Source organism: Pipistrellus hanaki, assembly GCF_964339955.1.
Source record: "Pipistrellus hanaki genome assembly, chromosome: 15".
Taxonomy (NCBI): Eukaryota; Metazoa; Chordata; class Mammalia; order Chiroptera; family Vespertilionidae; genus Pipistrellus; species Pipistrellus hanaki.
Window position 1 is genome coordinate 14,296,810 of NC_140517.1, and position 18,054 is coordinate 14,314,863.

At 42.9% G+C, this 18,054-nt stretch overlaps 1 long non-coding RNA gene across 1 annotated transcript in view; it reads left to right on the forward strand.

The window, feature by feature from the left end:
• The window catches only part of LOC311632985, a 95,254-nt gene that overhangs the window by 73,447 nt on the left and 3,753 nt on the right, over window positions 1-18,054 (forward strand). Inside the window, exon 3 of the long non-coding RNA XR_014796875.1 lies at window positions 15,015-15,129. This is a non-coding gene — a long non-coding RNA (uncharacterized lncRNA). The remainder of the gene's footprint in view (window positions 1-15,014; window positions 15,130-18,054) is intronic.

Consider the following 18,054-nt stretch of genomic DNA (forward strand, 5'->3'; position numbering starts at 1 on the left):
GGGTTTGCTTTCTTATGATGGAGCTGTTAATTGTTGTATTGCAAGGTACAGCCCAAAGCCAGTGGGAATTATATTTCAGAACAGATTTTTTTGGGGGCGGGGGGGGGGGGGGGGGACTATTGCTGAGGGTGGAACTGTGTCTTTTTTTTTTTTTTTTTAACAGAATTATTATGAAAGCTGCATTTCTTGTGTGAGTGGAATGGAGTCAGAGAAACCATGCGGCCATTCGTAAAGAAGGAGGGGTGCTCTCCCAGAGCAGGGGAACAAGCAGGATCCAGCAGGGAGAGGGAAGCTATAATTATAAATAAGAATAAGAAAATAGAGCTGTAGAGTGGGCCAGTAACCAGGCTGAATATTTGGTGCTGAACAGTGTCTGAGCACCGGCCGGGGTTGCCTGAGTAAGATTAAAATCTGCAGGGAAATTTTGTTCCTTAGCACTGGCAGAAATTAGGAATAAATTCAATTGCATTCTGCACAATAGCTGGAAGCTATTGAGGTTAAGTGGCCTCGCTCTCTGATGTGTTAGTATTACTGAGCACTCTCTGCCCATGTGACTTGGTGCAATCTGCTCTTGGAACACGTCGCCATGGCAACTGATGATTTCTATTACAGTACATTCAAGTTCACATTCTGGGCCTGTCATACGCTTGGAAATTTCCAGTTAAAATATTTATTTATGAAAAAGACACACACACACACACACACACACACACACACAGCCACCCCAGACACTTTCAGGGATAGAAAACAAAAAGACACCCCCAATGCAGGACGATTTATCTGCATACCCACCATATATCTCTTTCTCTCATATATGAGAAGAGATTTATTGTGTTTTTACTTAGCTCTTGCTACCAAACAAAAAATTCCCTGGGGAGGGGCAGGTGGGAATCTCACATGCTGTGATTTGTCTGCAGGTGCAATGTCGGTCTGATTGCCAAGTGACGGAAGTGGGCTAAAAACCTGCCACTTGGCTCTCCGAGGCACACAGTTCCCATTTCAGCCTCCCACTACCATCCTGCACCGCTTTTTTTTGGAGTCAACCCTCAACTGGGAAAGAGCTGCACTCACCCCTCAGCCATGCGGGGTTGAGGGGGGGGATTTCTCACTGGTTGGGTCCCTATTCTGGGGTCCCCAGGGATTCTTAAGCTAACTCCAGTAGAGGAGGAGAGCAACCTAAGACAGTGCATGGCCGACTGCTCTCTCCCAGAACCCAGAACTGAATTCCACGACAGATATCTCTGTGATTTTCTGAGCATACCTCCTAGGCATGGCTCATGGAGCCTCAAAGACACCCACTCCCCCCCCCCCCCCGCCCTCGCCGCACCCCAGTCCTTTCAGAAAGACTACTGTTTAAGCTTGGAAAAGCCCCACTGGCTTCTCCCTAGAGAAAGACAGTGGAGAGTTCAACAAAACCTTTCCTGAGAAAGAAAACGTTGGTTTTTCAGCCATACCCTATCCAGGGAGGGGTTGCTAACAAGGGCTCCTGGCTTTGTCTGCTTTTTCCCCTTAGACAAGCACATTAAGTATGTTAATAAAAGATTCCCCATGCCTTCTCCAGCAGCAGCTTCCAGGTGGCTCACCAGGTGCCAAATTACCTGGTGAGGGCATCCCATGACTCTCAGATGGTTCTTCCTCTCGCTGTTAAAATCATTTTTATTTTTTTTTCATTGTGGCTTCTGTGTCTGATTGGAAATATTTTGGTTCATATCTAGATCCCCCTTTGTTGATTTGGGGTCGTGTTTTCTGACCTTTCTGAGCATATGAGTCACTGGAAGGCTTGTTTAACATACATGTTCCCGAGACCTACTGAGTCAGAATCACCCAGGGAGAGGCCTGAGAATATGAATTCTTACAAATCACGCAAATTGGAGTAGAACTGCCCTTGGGATGTGGAACCTATTAGCAATATCAGGGCTGTCTTTCAAAGCTTACCCACCGACATCCTCCTGTTGTGGAGAAGGTGCTGAGCCAGAGGTCTCCAGTGAATTCCATAAGCATTATTGGTGTAAAATTTGACAAAAAAAAATATCGGGCAGCATTAAAGAAATGTAAAGGGTGGATTGATGGTTGTAGTTCTGGAAATCCCCCAATGGAAGCATGAATAAATTCAGCCCTGTAAATATGAAAGTATTTTCTATGCAACCAGCCATCCCAGGTGTAAGAAAATAACTTTCTCAAACTCGGCGTACCCAACGTGCCAACCCACAGCTTCAAGCGAGGAGCACCGTGCATATAGAACAGACAGGGCTGTTTCGGGATAATGGATGAATTGCAAGGTTAAATTTTTAGTGCCACTCAGCAGCTTTGTCTGCGAGGATTTACAAGACAGGTGCTATGTTTATAGATTGCTGACTGTGTATGTGAGAAGGAAGGGGAGGTGATGGTAAAAGATGGTAGTGCTGAAGCCATAAACCTGGCCTGGGAGGTGTGTGTCTGTATTCATCAGAGAAGGCACCAGGCATGGAAGCAGCTCCTGCACACTCAACTCCGTGTCTCCCTACACTCCCAGCACAAGTGAGTGGCTCCTAGATGTGCAAACCTCTTTGAGGAACTCTAGTTAAAGACTATCTAGAGCACTCAAATCAATTATTCTCCCGTATGTGGGAGCAGGGGTGGGGACTGCTGAGCTTTCTGTTGTTCTGTTTTGTGCAGTCATGTAAGGTGAACTCCTGGACACTTGGAGAAATTGGAACAGCCATGGTTAGTTCTTGAAGCAATTAAAGGGCCCCAGAGAACTGCACGCATGCACACACACCTTTGAGAAAGGGGGAGGAAGAGAGAGAGAAATTGATTTAACATGCTCTTCTAGAACCTGGACTCATGGATCTGGAAATCACTTTTTTCAGATTCTGGAGTGGATGGCAGACCTGTAGGCCCCCGTCCAGCCAAGGAAACAGCGGGACCCCCAGCCCAGAATGGCTCTGGCCAGGCCTCACTCAGGCTGTCACCGTTGTGTGGGGCAGCAGCGTCACCTAGTGATCCTGTGGTTTAAGTACAAGCTCTTTCCTGGGAACTGTCCAATTTGGTCAAACAGTAATGGGATCAATTATCCATATTAATGAGTGAGAGTGGTAGTACCTATAATCCCAGACTAGAGATGACCCCCAATTCCATTTTTATTTAGCCTGAAAAGCCTTCTCTGACCATTTAGCATATGGTTTTTCCATCAAGTAACATAAAAGAGAGTATGGCTGAGCTCATGCCAGGCAGGATGGATGGGGGAGGCAGGAGAAGTTAGCAAGGTTAAAAGAAGGCTGGATCCTGGTGTTAGCTCAGGTCCTGCAAGAAGCAGCCGCTGAAATGGAGTTAGAAATGCAAGAGATTTAGTGGCGTTAACACCTGTGAGAGATAAAGCAGGAGTGGGCAGGGAGAGCCTTCAGACCATAAGGTCTGCCACCTGTGAAAAGGATGGGGAAGGAAAAAAGATGAGCTAGGAAGAGCTTCTGATCGCAGTGCCTCAGAAGAGCTTGGGCAGCCCAACACGGCAACCTGGTGCAGACACCAGAAAAGGTGATCTCTTCTACCACCGCTGTGCCGGGTCATTGGCTGAGAGCTATTGATACCTTCCAAACACAGCTAGAGGCCGCCAGCCAGCTGCCCACCTTGGGCAGATTCTCTCTAGAAGGGAGACCTAAGCAGCATGACTCTATGGAGTGCTGCCGCAGACTCAAAAGGAAACTGCCCCTTCACATGTTTGCCAGCAGATCCCCATATCCACACATGGACACTCAAACCCAAGAAAATGAAGGGACACCGTGGACCGATGCATCTAAATGGATCAGTGTCAAGTCTAGCACTTGTCCTCATTCCATTAACTAATGTACACTAGGAAGAGGGACTCCTGTACAGCCTTTATTAATCGCACCTTCCTACACAGCAAGCTGCCTGCCATCCGTGGTGTGTTCTCAGCCCAAGAAACCAAGTTCAATGTTGACAACCTGTAACACCAATGGCACTTTAGCTTCCTTGTTGAGGATGGATTTGGATCTCATCGTGACTATGTCCTTCCCAAGCATGAACAATGACCTCATATCTGTGCTGGTTCTGTCCCTCCTATAAACAGTCTTTGATGCTGTTGACCATGAGATGACACTGCCGTGGTGCTATGACTTGGTTCTCTATATTTCAAAACCATTAAGGAACTCCCTCAAGTTCAAGGATTTTCATAAATCAAATTTAGATGAATTAGGAAACACGGATAGCACTACAGGCCAGGGCACAAAGTTTTCAAATCACAGTTAAGCCACCAAGATCCAAGATGACTTGGATTTTTTTTTTTAATGCAATGAGTAGAACTGCACTTAACAAAGAGCCTTGAAAAGATCTAAGGGTGGGGAAAAGCCCACTGTGGGAATCCAAAAAGGATGAGAAAGATCCCAAAAGAAATAAATAAAAATGAATGCACCAACTCTTTCTAAGGTTTGTCAGGGAAAGATAAGAGCAGCAGAGGCTGCAGGATGCGTTAATACCACCAAAGATGTTAGAGGCAGTGAGTATAGGCTGGGGAGGAGGAAGCATGTGCAGTAAAGTGGCTAGACTAATAAATGAGAAGGCGAATGAAATTAATGATGACTCTGAGTGGCAGAGATACCGGGCTGCTCTTTTAAATTGGTCTTTAACAAGAAAAATAAAGGAAGGGAGCATAGATAATTAGGGAGTAATGAAGACCTTTAAATATAGATGTTGAAATAAACCAGGTAAGGGAATACTTGAAAACATGGTACCGTACGTAAATCAGCAGGTCCAGACAACGTACATTCCCCAACCTAGAGGGACTTAGTTAATGAACTTGCTGAACTACTGGCCATTATTTTCAAAGGCTCCAAGAGACTAGGGATTATAAAATGAAAATATTTGACCAGTCTTTTCCCAAATTAAAAAAAAAAAAAGCAGCCTCGATAATTACTATACCTGCCACTATAGACTCTCCCCACCTCATGGGGATGTTGTAATGACAAATGAAATTAGAAACAGTAAACCACCTGGAGGAAAATGTGGTGAGGAGGGGATTAGCTGGTGGTGGTGTGTGTGATCCAGGATGATGGACTGGACCTGGGATGAGGAAGGTGATACATTAGATGTGTTGTTCAATAGAATGCATTTGGGGGCTATAGCGTTGTATTTTGGGGTGTTTTTTTAGGCTGCTTATAAAATCAGTTTTCATCTCCCAGAGAGTAAGGAAGAGAAAGTCTTCATAGTATGTGCCATGATGTTATGATGTTAAATTTTCTCAGGATAATCCACAGATGGGTAATGGAGTATAAGTAATATCAAAATTCTCCAAGCTTTCTTTTTAATAGACTGCAACAAGTTATTCTTTATTTTACTCAAAATAAATATTATTCTTGTAGAAAAAATACAAATAAGCAATAATAATGATCACCTAAAATCCTGCCACTGTTTATAAAATTCAATGTAGGTGCATACATAATTTTTCCATGAAAATAAATATAGAAATTTTTTATTAAAAAAATAAATAATAAAAGTTGAATAGTCTTATAGATAAGATGGTTCATATGCATATTAAATAACTGTGGGGATTTTTTTCTAGTCACTTTAACATATATCCCCTGCCATCATTTTAAATTGCTGCATAGTTATTTAACCAATAAGTTTTGGACATTTAGATTCTTTCTCCTTTCTTATTGCTACCAGGAACACTGCAATTAACACCCTTACACAAACATATTTCTATACTTATTGTTTTTCTTCCCTTAGGACATAATCCTATAAGGGGAATTGCCAAGTCAATTGTAGTTTTTTTAGGACTTTGTTCTATATTGCTAAGTTACTTCAAGAAAGAAGCAATTAACACTCCACAAACAATACTAGTAAATGAAAATGCCAGTTTCCTCATATGCACACCAACTGGATTTAATAAATTTTTTAATCTTTCAATTCAATAACAAACATCCTATAACAGTTGAATTTGGATCCTTAGATGGAACAAAACACCTGAGGAAATTTATATATTTTCTATACTTGCCTTAAACTATTGGGAGTGGATTCTCTTTTCTCCCTCTTCTCTCCCTCCCTCCCTCCATCTCCTTATTTCTTTTCTTTCTTCCTGCCTTCCTGCCTTCCTGCCTGCCTGTCTGCCTGTCTTTCTTTTTGAATCACAGATGTATGGACATAATTTTCATTAAGTTGGGTAAGAAATTCAAACAGCATTATTGAGAATAACAGTCTGGCACTGTCTTATAAAGTTAAATGCCTGCAAGCCCATATACCATGCACACACATTGGAGAAACCCTTGCATTACAGTATGAGAATGCCCAAGAACGCCACAGCAGCCCTTTTGTCATAGCTAAGGAACCACCAACAACCCAGCTACATGGGAAAATGGATGAGTAAACTCTGCCACATTCCCACTGTGGGCTGTCATACAGCAGTGAAATGGGTAACCACAGCTAAATGCAACCACGCGGACCACTGCATCTTGGAAACAATGTTGAATGCAAATAGCAGGTTGCAGAAGATAAAATATAGTATGATACAATTTTTATAAAGTTCAAAAGCAAAGAAACTTAACATATTGCTTAGGGGTGCATACATATGGGATAAAAGCATTTTTCATCATACCTAATAATAGACAAACATGTAAATTGACTGTACCTCTGCTAGCCCACAGCCAATCAGAGTGAGTATGCAAATTAACTCAACAAAGATGGAGGTTAATTTGCATACATAGGCACCCAGCAGCCTTGGTCCTGGGAACTTTCTCAGCACCCAGGTCACTCCAAGGTAGACCCTGCATGGGTCCTGAGCAACCTGGAAAGGGCCTGAGCCAGGGGGCTCCTGTACAGGGGTAGAGTGGATGATCAGAGGGAGCTGGGGGTGCAGGGGTGGAGCCATCGATGGGAGGGAGCTGGGGGTCCCCTGCCCAGGCCCCGAGGCTTTAGGACTTGGCAGAGGAGGAGCCAGAGATCAGAGGCAATAGGTGTGAACCTTTTCTTACCGCTCATTGGCTAAGCTCCCTGTATGCCACTGGTAATATTCTTAGTAACCTGGGTATAAGAATCCAAAAAGGTGATCTAGGGTTTTTCCACCACACTCCTGGAGAAAAAAACAAAGGTCCACTGTTGGAGGGCTAAGAAATGTCATATCCTGCCCTTGCCGGTTTGGCTCAGTGGATAATGCCTAGGCTTGCCGACCGCAGGGTCCAGGTTTGATTCTGATCAAGGGCATGTACCAAGGTTGCAGGTTCCTCCCTGGCTGAGGGCCCAGGTCAGGGCTCATGAAGGAGGCAAACAATCAAAGTGTTCCTCTCACTTTGATGTTTTTCTATGTCTTTCCCTTTCTCTTCCACATTCTCTAAAAATCAATGGAAACATATCTTCAGGTGAGAATAAAAAGAAAAAGAAAAAAGAAATGTCATATCCTATGAAAGACACGTCTTGAAAATGCCTAAGGAAAGTTGTCATTTTTTCATGGTGAAAGGACTGGAGACCATGTTGATGAAAACACCTTGGTGGCTGTGGTGACTGGCAGTGGCTGCAGCAGCAGGGTGATGATGCCTTTCCCTGATCAGCCCAGTCACCTCCCACAAAGGAAGGCCAGACAGCTATCAGTAGGACATCCCCTGAGGGCTCCCAGTATGTGAGACAGGGAAGGCTGGGCTGAGGGACACCCCCCCCAAGTGCAAGAATTTCATGCACTGGGCCCCTAGTCATATAATAAACACAAAATTCAGGGTGGTGGCTACTGAGCCAGATGGCAGGGTCAAAGGAATAAAGCAAAGGGAATTTTTAGATGCCACACAGGGAGTGAGATCCCCAGAGGTATCACACATATTCATAGCATCATTCTACTTCATAACTTACATCCATCTGATAAGCATCTGAATGTATCAGCCACAGAGAGGCAATTATGTATTGCACACTCACTAGTTAGCAAATTTTATTGGCTACCACATCAAATAGTGCTCAAATGTCCCCCAAGAGCAAAACCAGGCCCCATACTATCCCCACTGGTATTTGCCCCAGAGAACACAGGACAGGGTCTCTCTGGAGCATTCCCCAGTCCCCTCAGAGAAGTGTTGTGCCCTCACACCTCAAGAACAGAATTCCCTTCACTCTGGAGAATCGGGAAGAGAGAAAAATGAACCAGGACGTACAACAGACTCAACTTCTGGAGGAATTCCCTAAGGCTCAGGGCTCTGACCTTACCCATTCACTGGTACTTTTCTAAAAATAGATCCCCAATTCTGGTAAATGGTTAGGGGAGAATAGCCTATTTTAAAGAAAGAGGTCCTAAATAGCGAAATCATTTTGCTTAAGCAATGAGCCAAGTCATTCCTAATGAGGTTGTGGCATTACTGGAAATGAGAGATATTTAAATAAATAGTCTATACATTACCCCAATAAATCATTTAAAAAATATTCTCAATGCACTAAATGTATTTTTAGTGGCATACACTTGACCTTTCTGGGAGAAGAAAGATAATGCTGGGACATTTTGAGAATAAACATTTTTCCAAATTAGTAGTAAGACACTAGTAAAATTGTTTTTACATTTTCTTAACACCTTTAACTATACTCTCTGCTTCAAAAACAATGTACTTTTTCTCCATTTAGTAAAATACAGACTCTGTCTGTAAAGCAGCAGGAATATGAGAGCAGGGACTTTTTTGATGACCCAATGAGAAACCCTGTAATGGTCCTGTTACTTCAAGGCCTCGGGCAAGATGGATATATGTATCCGTGTATTTGCAACATTTCATTAAATGATTTGCAGTCCATAAAATACTCGCTTTTTATAACTGTGTTCCCAAGTCTTTTAATTTAGTGTCATATCATTTTTGTAATATTCACAATAAACGTGTAAATTAGACCCATGTAGTCATTCAACAAACACGTCCTGAACCTGCTCTTTGCTTGGTACTCCGCTAGGGACACCAAGTCTTCTCTCCAAGTCCTTGCGGCCTAAGATGTCTTATAAAGCACCCCGTATTAACTCTGCACCTGAACCTTTTTATGTTATGTTTCTGTGCCAGAAAAATAACAGCCGTTGCATTGTTCTCCAGAGAATGGTTCAGGTTGAGGCTTACAGAGAAGTTGGGTACCTCAATCTTACTTATCTCCGATGCTTCCTCCACCCACCTCTCTCTCACTCCTCATCCTCTGCTTTCCCCCCTTCTCTGGATCCTTAGCTAAGGTCATTATCCTCTCTTCCATTCCCTCCCTTTTCCTTCTCTACTCTCTCCTCTGTCTCTTCCCTCTTCCCTTTGCTATAAAACTTCTAGAAGAACATTCACACCACTCTCTCCTCTCCCATCAACTGTAGCATCATTTCAGTTCTCTGTTCTACCCGCCCTGTGCTCACTAAGGTCAGCAGCGGGCTCCTGATCCCCAACATAATGAAGGGCCTGGTTTCCCTCATCTTAATTTGAACTTCCGCAGCAGCTGACCCTCTGGACCCCGCCATTATTTCTCTCCCTTTGGAAAGATCCGTTTGCTGGTTTTTCTTCTGTGGGCTCCTTCTCAGCGCTATTTGCCAACTCCCCTTCATCTACCCATCCCTTCAGGATCAGCACTCACACCCTAACTACACCCCTTTTATCCTGCTATTCTAACCACTGGGGGTCCTCCTTGTATGCCACAGGTAGTCACAAATCAATGTCTTCCACAGCTTTGCTTGGAATGCGAGCCCTGACATCCTCATCTCACCCATTCCCTTTTTCTCTATTGGCCCAAACCCCACTGGTCTTTCAGGAACTGGCTTAAAGGGATGGGAGTGGGTAGGGGCTGAGGGCATGAGCTCTAGAACTAGATGGTATAGATTCAAGTCCCAACTCTACATAGACTAGCTTGGGCAAAGTTATTAACCTCTCTGCACCTTAATTTCCTCTATTTTAGAAAGAAGATAATAACAGTATCTGCCTCCAAAAATTGATGTGAGAATTGATGAGTTAATATCTGTAAAGTCCTTGGAGTAGTTCCTGAAACATTGTAAGTACCGTGTGTGTTTGTTTAGGGTAAAGTCAACTCAAAACGTATTTTCCAAATGCTCAAGCTTTTCTAAAAATATTTTACTTTAATTTCAGAGAAGGGAGATGGGGAGAAAGAGAGAAACATCAATGATGAGAAAGAATCATTGACTGGCTGCCTCCTGCATGCCCCATACTGGGGATCGAGCCTGAAACCTGGGCATGTGCCCTGACCCAGACTTGTACCGTGCCCTCTTGATCACAGTTCGATGCCCAACCACTGAGCCACACCAGCTGAGCCTAAATGCTCAAGCTTTTAATTATCTGTTAGCCACTTACCACCATGTATTATGTTTTTAGATAAGTGTCTCCCTGGAATACTCTGTGCTCCTTGTTCAGGGACTCTGTCCCAGTCGCTTCTGTGTCCCAGCCTGGCACAAGGCAGCTCTCAGCGAATGTCTGTTGAATGAGTGGATGATCATAAGGGATGGGTCTTCCTTGGGCAGACACCCAATCCTAATGGTAAAACAGAGGGCATGACCTAAATTTTCTTGCGAGATATTTTGGCGGTGGAGTGGGGGGGATGGGAGAGAGAAGTATGGTGAGTGAAGTTAGATATTGTTAGGCACCAGCACTTTCCACTCCCACAATTTATTCAGCTCAGTAAACTGGTCAGGTGACAGGAGCCATAACAGTGCCAAGCCCAGTTAACCCAAACCAGAATGGCACACACTGTACCTTTCTGTATCACATCAGTTGAGTTTTATTTTCCATCCCTCATTCCTATTTCCTTCTCTGGGGGTAGTTAATGAGCTTTACATTTAAAACGTGAAAAACCAATAAAACATGAAAATCACGAATCAACAGTGCTTTGTTCAAGAATATTCTATTTAATCAAGAAACTTTCCCAAGCAATGCATTCAATTTAGCCACCAGGTGCCAGGTGGCAATAGGTGTTGTAGGGGGAGGGCTACAAAAAAATGTGAGAGAAAATCTGTGCTCCCTTCCCTTGGGGGTCTACGGTGCCAGAAATGATTAGCATACACCATCCCCCTTCTGGACAAGCATCTTTAGAAATCAGAGATGTTCCCATAACCTCCTAATGCATCTGTACCTTTAATTAGCCCAATGGAGCGTATAACTCGGTAAAATCTCTCACCTCTTTTGCTCCTTTCAACTAATTCCTGAACATTTCACTTCCTCATAAGCTTTCACTGCATAACAAGCAGCAATGAAATGGCCAATATTAACCCATTGTTAGATTAAACTGAGTACATCGTTGGCTGATAGCTTTCCATATTATCGGGGTTTGAAATGGTCCTATCCTATGATGAAAACATTTAGCGTTTGCCTAATGAGAACACTCTTGTACCTAACAAAGGGAAAAAGGCATTGTGTTAAAACATTTCATGCTAACGACGGCACGTTCAACACTTTCTGCTCCCAGCCACATCTGTGGGTGTGAGGCAGGTGTCTCGATAGTAAATGCTGCAGTTGGGCCCATATTCTTAGAGAGATGTCTGATTGGCTACTCCCCAAATATAACTTAAATTGGCTTAAAATAGAACAATCACATGCTAACCCAGTAGCATTAGCAACTCTATTAACAGCCAATTTCACATCCACACCAGAGGGAGTAAAAGGTAATTTGCTCATTATCAACACCCTCTGGCAGTGGAAGGAAATGACTGTTCATCAAAAAGTATTTTCCAACATAACAATGGTAACACCCATATGGAACCACCTCACTCTCCCTTCCTTCCACAACCTGATCACTGGAGAGCAGCTTCAGGGAAAAGACTTTGAAATATAAATGGGTTTGGTGAAGATAGTCTACCCTTTCCAGAATGAGCCCTAACTTCATCTCACCTCCACAGCCCTGTAGGGTTACAAATGAAATGTTGGGCAAATAATCCTACAGGGTACAGGGTGGATCTCATTACAACAGAAATTATTTAGATCAAAAGGTTTCCAGTCTATGTCCTGATTACTTGAATAGTATTTGGCTATTTTAACCCAACTCATTGAATGTGGACAGTTCTCAAAACTCACTGTAGCCAACTCTAATCTGTACACTCATCTAGTGATTGAAGAAAATGAACCACATAGTCCTGTCCTGGCGGAACAATTTTCCATCCCACCCACCACCAGTCTGCATTTAGTAAATATTCAGAAATGACATTATTTTCGTTTGTTTGCTTTAAATCACTGCTCACTATGCTTCAGTATGATGTGTATATGTATTTGGATATAATATTGTACTATTATAGAGAAACAGATTTCATACCTATTGCCCTGTTCAACTATTTTTAGTTGAAAATAGTTATCTCCTGGTTCCTGTCTAACTGCCCGGGCCTTTTCTTCTTCCTGCCTCTGTCTGCCCTGTCTCCTATACACAGAGACCAGGCTAATCTGCCTGAAGCAGTTCTTTAGATATCACTTCCCAGCTCAAAAAACATCCAAAGGCTCCCTGTTAACTCTGGGTAAATTCTAGACACTACCTCTTCTACTGCTCTGGCTCTAGTTGGAAATTTTTATTTCTCCCTATTATACTAGAATACAAACCATCTTCCCTATCAGAATCAAAGGCAAGTTCAAATACAATCATCTCCATAAAATATTTTCTTGATGATCCAATGGAAAGTGATCCATTGTACCTCTGAACTGCAATAGCCTTTTGGGATAGTCTGTCATTTTATAATGGATTATAGAGGAGCAATCCCAAGAACTTGAGATAAGAAGATTGTTCTGGGAGAGCTAAACCATATCTAGAGTCTATGTAGTCACCTAAAACAGAATAGCTCTCAGATCTCCAAAATCTGACTGTACCAGAGTAGCCTGTTTAAGGAAAGAGCTGATCAATCTCATGATGCTGAGAGGGGGGACATGATCTGACCTCCTCCTAGCGATGTTCAGGGGAGAGGGATCCTTGGTCAGCAGACTGATAAATCCCACTCCACTGGTGAGACCTTCGCTATCTGAGATAGTTATGTGATGCTGTCCTAGCCAGTGGCCATTCAACATTGGACTCTGTAAGTGTCCTTTAGTTCTGATGCTGTCACCCAACACCATCTTATTTTGTCCTGTTGGCCTACCTATAGAGAAAGGTACGTCATATGGACTCAGAGTACTTCAGATCCCAAGACAGTGAATTCTCACTGAAATTAGTTCATTGGCTCCATTCTTTCAATAAATATTCCTGAATATCTACTCTTGCCCAGATACTTGTCTATTCATTTGAGATAAGATGCTAATAAGAAAAATGCAGTCCCTTGATCTATGGAATTTACAGTCTAGAGGAATATACAGACAACTATGCCCACAATTCTAATATAGTGTAATGACTGCCCTGTTAGGAGTGTTCAGTGGATCAGGGAGGGAGCACATGGTTGGAGGAAGAATCTAGGCTTAGGGAGCCAGAAAAGGCTTTGTAGAGGAAATGATATTTTCTGAGACATCAGCTGGAGTTAGCCCAAAGATCGTGGGAGGAGAAAAATTGAATGATGCTTGTGGGCAATCCGCATGGGCAGAAGACTCAGGGTATGTCTGAGAAATTGAACATAGTTCAAGAGAGCTATGATGGGAAATGTGAAGAAGGGCCGAGGATCAGGAAAGCAGGACATGGATCAAGGAGAGCCTTGTAAACCATTCTAAGAGTTTGTACTGTGTTATGAGAATAGTAAGGAATTACTGAAAGATTTTAAGGAAGTAAATGACATGATTGTATCTCTAATTGCTAAAGGAATGAGCAGTGTCATTGGAGATTAAGACAAGAGGGCCAATAGATTTATTTAGAAGCTATAATAGGCAAAACTTGGTAAGTGATGGGATAAGGGATGAAGTGAGTGAGAGAAAGAGAGAAGAATCAAGATGGCAGTCACCTTCCGGGCCTTGAATAAATGGAGTGGGAAGTGGTGTCTTTCACTGAGGCAGCATATAATAATGGTTAAGAACACAGTTATTAGTTAAGAGGTGGTTGTGCTGGAGTAAGCTGGGCCCCCACACCAAGGTGACTGCTGTTCTTATAAAGGGAAATGGGGAGACAGACATGCACACAGAGAGAACACAAAGACAGAGATGGGAGGGGCGGGGCAAACCACTGAAGCTAAGTGAGAGACATGGAACAATTCTCCCTTACAGCCCTCAGGAGGAACCAACCCTGCCAACACCTTCATTTTAGACTTCTACCTTCCCAAACTGTGAGACAATAAATTTCTGTTATTTGAACCACCCAGTTTCTAGAACTATGTTATTACAGCCTAGGAAACCAATGCAACTGCTAATGGCACTTTCCATTTTCCGTATTAATAGGGCAGAAAGTAGAGGGCATGCTCAGGCTGATAATTCATGGGATGTTTCATAAAGGGACAGGATTAGGTAAAAGGTGTGGATAGAGTATAAGGAAGCTATGAGTTACCTGCTGTGCCAATCTCCAGACCTCAGTGGTCAAGGGGTGGGACCAGACCTACCTAAAATGAGTGACAGAGCAGCTACGTGGAAGGGCCCAAGACAGATGTCCGGAGCCCCAGTCATTCTTGGGGATATGCCAGAGCCACTTCTGAGGGCACTCATGCACATAGGGCACAGTTCTCCCTCCCTCTGGTCTCCTGCTGATTCTACCCTTCAGCCAAGCCAACCTGAGGTTTGTGGGCAAGATTGCTGATGGATGCAGCACCCACCGGGGTCCACCTCAAAGGAGAAAGGGGTAGAAAGGAAGAGTGAGAGGCAAACGGAAACCCAGTTCACCTCCTTTTTACATTTTGGAGCCACTTAACTATATTACATATTCAAATGTTTAAACTTTTAAAAAACTAATAATCATTGAGTGTAAGGCCCCCTCCAGGAGAGAAGTAGGCTATTTTATGGCACTGGTATTCTTTCTCTTAGTTATATTTGCCATTGTTTATTTCTGCTTCACCTAATGCATGCTGGCTTCTCAGCATATTTGAACTACTGAATAAATTAATATTTATAGTGTCTGTTTCTCTTCTTTTGACTTTGGAAATATCCATTGAGAGGGACTTTTTCTACTCACTCACCTCTTGACTGTTTGAAATGATTGAGGTGTGTTTCTCCTCTTAGGATAACTTTGAGATAGATGCCAGTGACCACAAGGAAAACAGATGTGGTTTAAAGTACAGGCTCATAAGAGGCAGGAAGTGACTCCCAAGAGACGCTTCTGTTTATAACACAATCGGTGAGTATCATTTATTTTATCTATGACTATAAACATCTAACTAAACTACAAAAATTATATTGTCTAAGTAATAGATGATGGCATGCTATCATTTTATATGCTTCTATACTATTTAGCCAATGCTTTATTTCAAATAGAATCTTAATTCATTACAGAAGTTGGCATGATAATCATTGATAAAAATAACGTCTTTTATAATGAAAGTCAATGTTCACACATTCATAGCAGTTCACCTTTGGTTTTTGCAACCTGGATAATGTTGTAATCCCACAAAGTATCACCAACTAGATATATGATATGAATCATTGGGTTGGCTTTTCCCAGTGAGATTAAGGATTTGTTTTGTGACAATATCCACCTCAGAAGTCTCAGCTTCTCACACCATAATTAGGGCTAAACTCCATTGGTTATCTACTTCTTAAGACAGACGAACCAAATTTAGATGTCAGTCTAATGACTAAAATATTCATGTGAATAGCTGCACACTGCATTATTTATCTATAATGGAAATAAAAACGGATATAATAAAATACATAAATTTTCATAATGGAAGAAAATTGCTCCTGGTTAAATCATTTGAGCAAAATCAGAATTGAGCCTTGACCCAATTTCTCTGTCGCATGAATGATGAATTTAAAAGGAGGAGATAGAGCAGGAGAACATCAGTGATGGCAAATGAAGAAAACAGGTGAGTCAGAGAAATGACTGTGCTGGGCTGGCAGGTTGCACAGAAAAGCAGCATTCAGAATCTTTCTAGCTGGAGACGTTTGAGAGCTGGACAGTATTATGAGAAGAAAACTGAGGAAGCAATGAGAAAAAAACAAAGATAGCTATGAACTTCAATTTTTAAAATTAAAGCCTGGCCAGTGTGGCTCAGTGGCTGAGCGTTGACCCATGAACCAGGAGGTCAGGGTTCAATTTCAGGTCAGGGCATATGCCTGGGTAGCAAGCTTGATCCCCAGCAGGGGATGTACAGGAGGCAGCCGATCAATGATTCTCTCTCATTGATGTTTCTCTCTCCCTCTCCCTTCCTCTCTGAAATATAAAAACTTATTTTAAACATAATAAAAATAATGATTTTAAAAATAAAAATTTAGCCAAAACCGGTTTGGCTCAACGGATGGAGCATCGGCTTGGGGACTGAAGGGTCCCGGGTTCGATTCCTGTCAAGGGCATGTACCTTGGTTGCGGGCAGGCATATCCCCAGTAGGGGGTGTGCAAGAGGCAGCTGATCGATGACTCTCTCTCATCGATGTTTCTAACTCTCTTTCTCTCTCCCTTCCTCTCTGTACAAAATCAATAAAATATATTTTTAAAAATAATAATAAAAATTTAAAGCAAAACAGAAGTATGGCACATACCCCATGGTCCAACCTGTCTTAGCTATCTTGGGCTTTTTCTCATTGCTTTCTGAGTTTCCAGGATGTACTTTCATGAATGGTCCTACTAATTCTAACTTTAAAAAAAAAAAAAAAAAAAAAAAAAAAAAAGTCACAACCACAGGCTGCAACACACAGGAATCTTTCTTTCATTTTGGGGACAGAAATTCCCTTTGAAGTCTCCTTGTCATGGGAACTGGGGGCGCACCAGGGTTCACCCAGGCCTGGGCTTTCCTCCCTTGTTGCCACTTGCACAGTCGATGCACTCTTAGTTACAAAGCACCAGACTGCTGCAGCCTTCAGTCAATCCATTTAGCCAAAGGCCTCTGATTTGTTCACATTTACTACAACACATACAGAGGGCTGGAGGATTTTTTTTTTTTTTTTTTTTTTTTTTTTTTTTTTTTTTTACTATTGATCTGGTGCTTTAAGAGGGGAAAAAATCTCCTTGGCTGTCTAAACACTATTGATCCCTGCTTGGGAGTCACAGCAGAAGTGTAGAAAGGGCGTGGATGAATTGAAATTTCATTTCCGACAACTTGTTCCTGTTATTTTTACCCTTTTGGACGGGGAGAAACACGTTACTGCGGCTTCAGTCAATGTGGTCGATAGCTCCACTGAGAAACTCAACACGGCTTCTGCCAGAGGTTTGGCAATGAGACATGATGTTGGATTTAGAGTGTATGAAACTGAGGGATGCGGTGGAAAGCATGAGGTCTTCATGCCAATCGGAAACAGAGCAGATGGCTTTGGAGAAAAGAAGGACTACGGAGACTAATGGCACTGCCTTGGAGAAAGGTCCTGGGTGGTCATGCAAGAAGCTTCATGGGGCTGTACGGGCCCTGCTTCGGGCTCTTTGCTGCCTTTCTGTACCAACCACAGGGGAGATCCTCTAACCCCGTGGTCGGCAAACTGCAGCTCGCCAGCCACCTGCGGCTCTTTGGCCCCTTGAGTGTGGCCTTTCCACAAAATACCACGGCCTGGGCAAGTCTATTTTGAAGAAGTGGCATTAGAAGAAGTTTAAGTTTAAAAAATTTGACTCTCAAAAGAAATTTCCATCGTTGTACTGTTGATATTTGGCTCTGTTCTCATTAGTCAACAGAGCCAAATATCAACAGTACAACGATGGAAATTTCTTTTGAGAGCCAAAAACCGATTTCTGTGCAATCATACTATATGTGCACGCTCCCACGTGGTATTTTGTGGAAGACCCACACTCAAGGGGCCAAAGAGCCGCATGTGGCTCACGAGCCGCAGTTTGCCGACCACTGGTCTAACCAATTCTAAATCCCAGGCCTCAAAGAAGAGCATTATGTTGAGCTATTAGAGGAAGTGGCTTTATGATTGTCCAGAAAGGACCAATGCAGAAACTGGAGCTGTAGACCCTCGGGGAATGAGGGCACACCACTGGGTGTTCAAGGGCACACATCTGCAGCCAGTGGCCTCAGGAAGCACCCCCAGCCCTAAGCACATGGAGTAGATGGGGTTTGGTGCCAACAGCACCAGCTTTGTTCTTACTTTTATTAGATGTTCAAAGAATACAGGA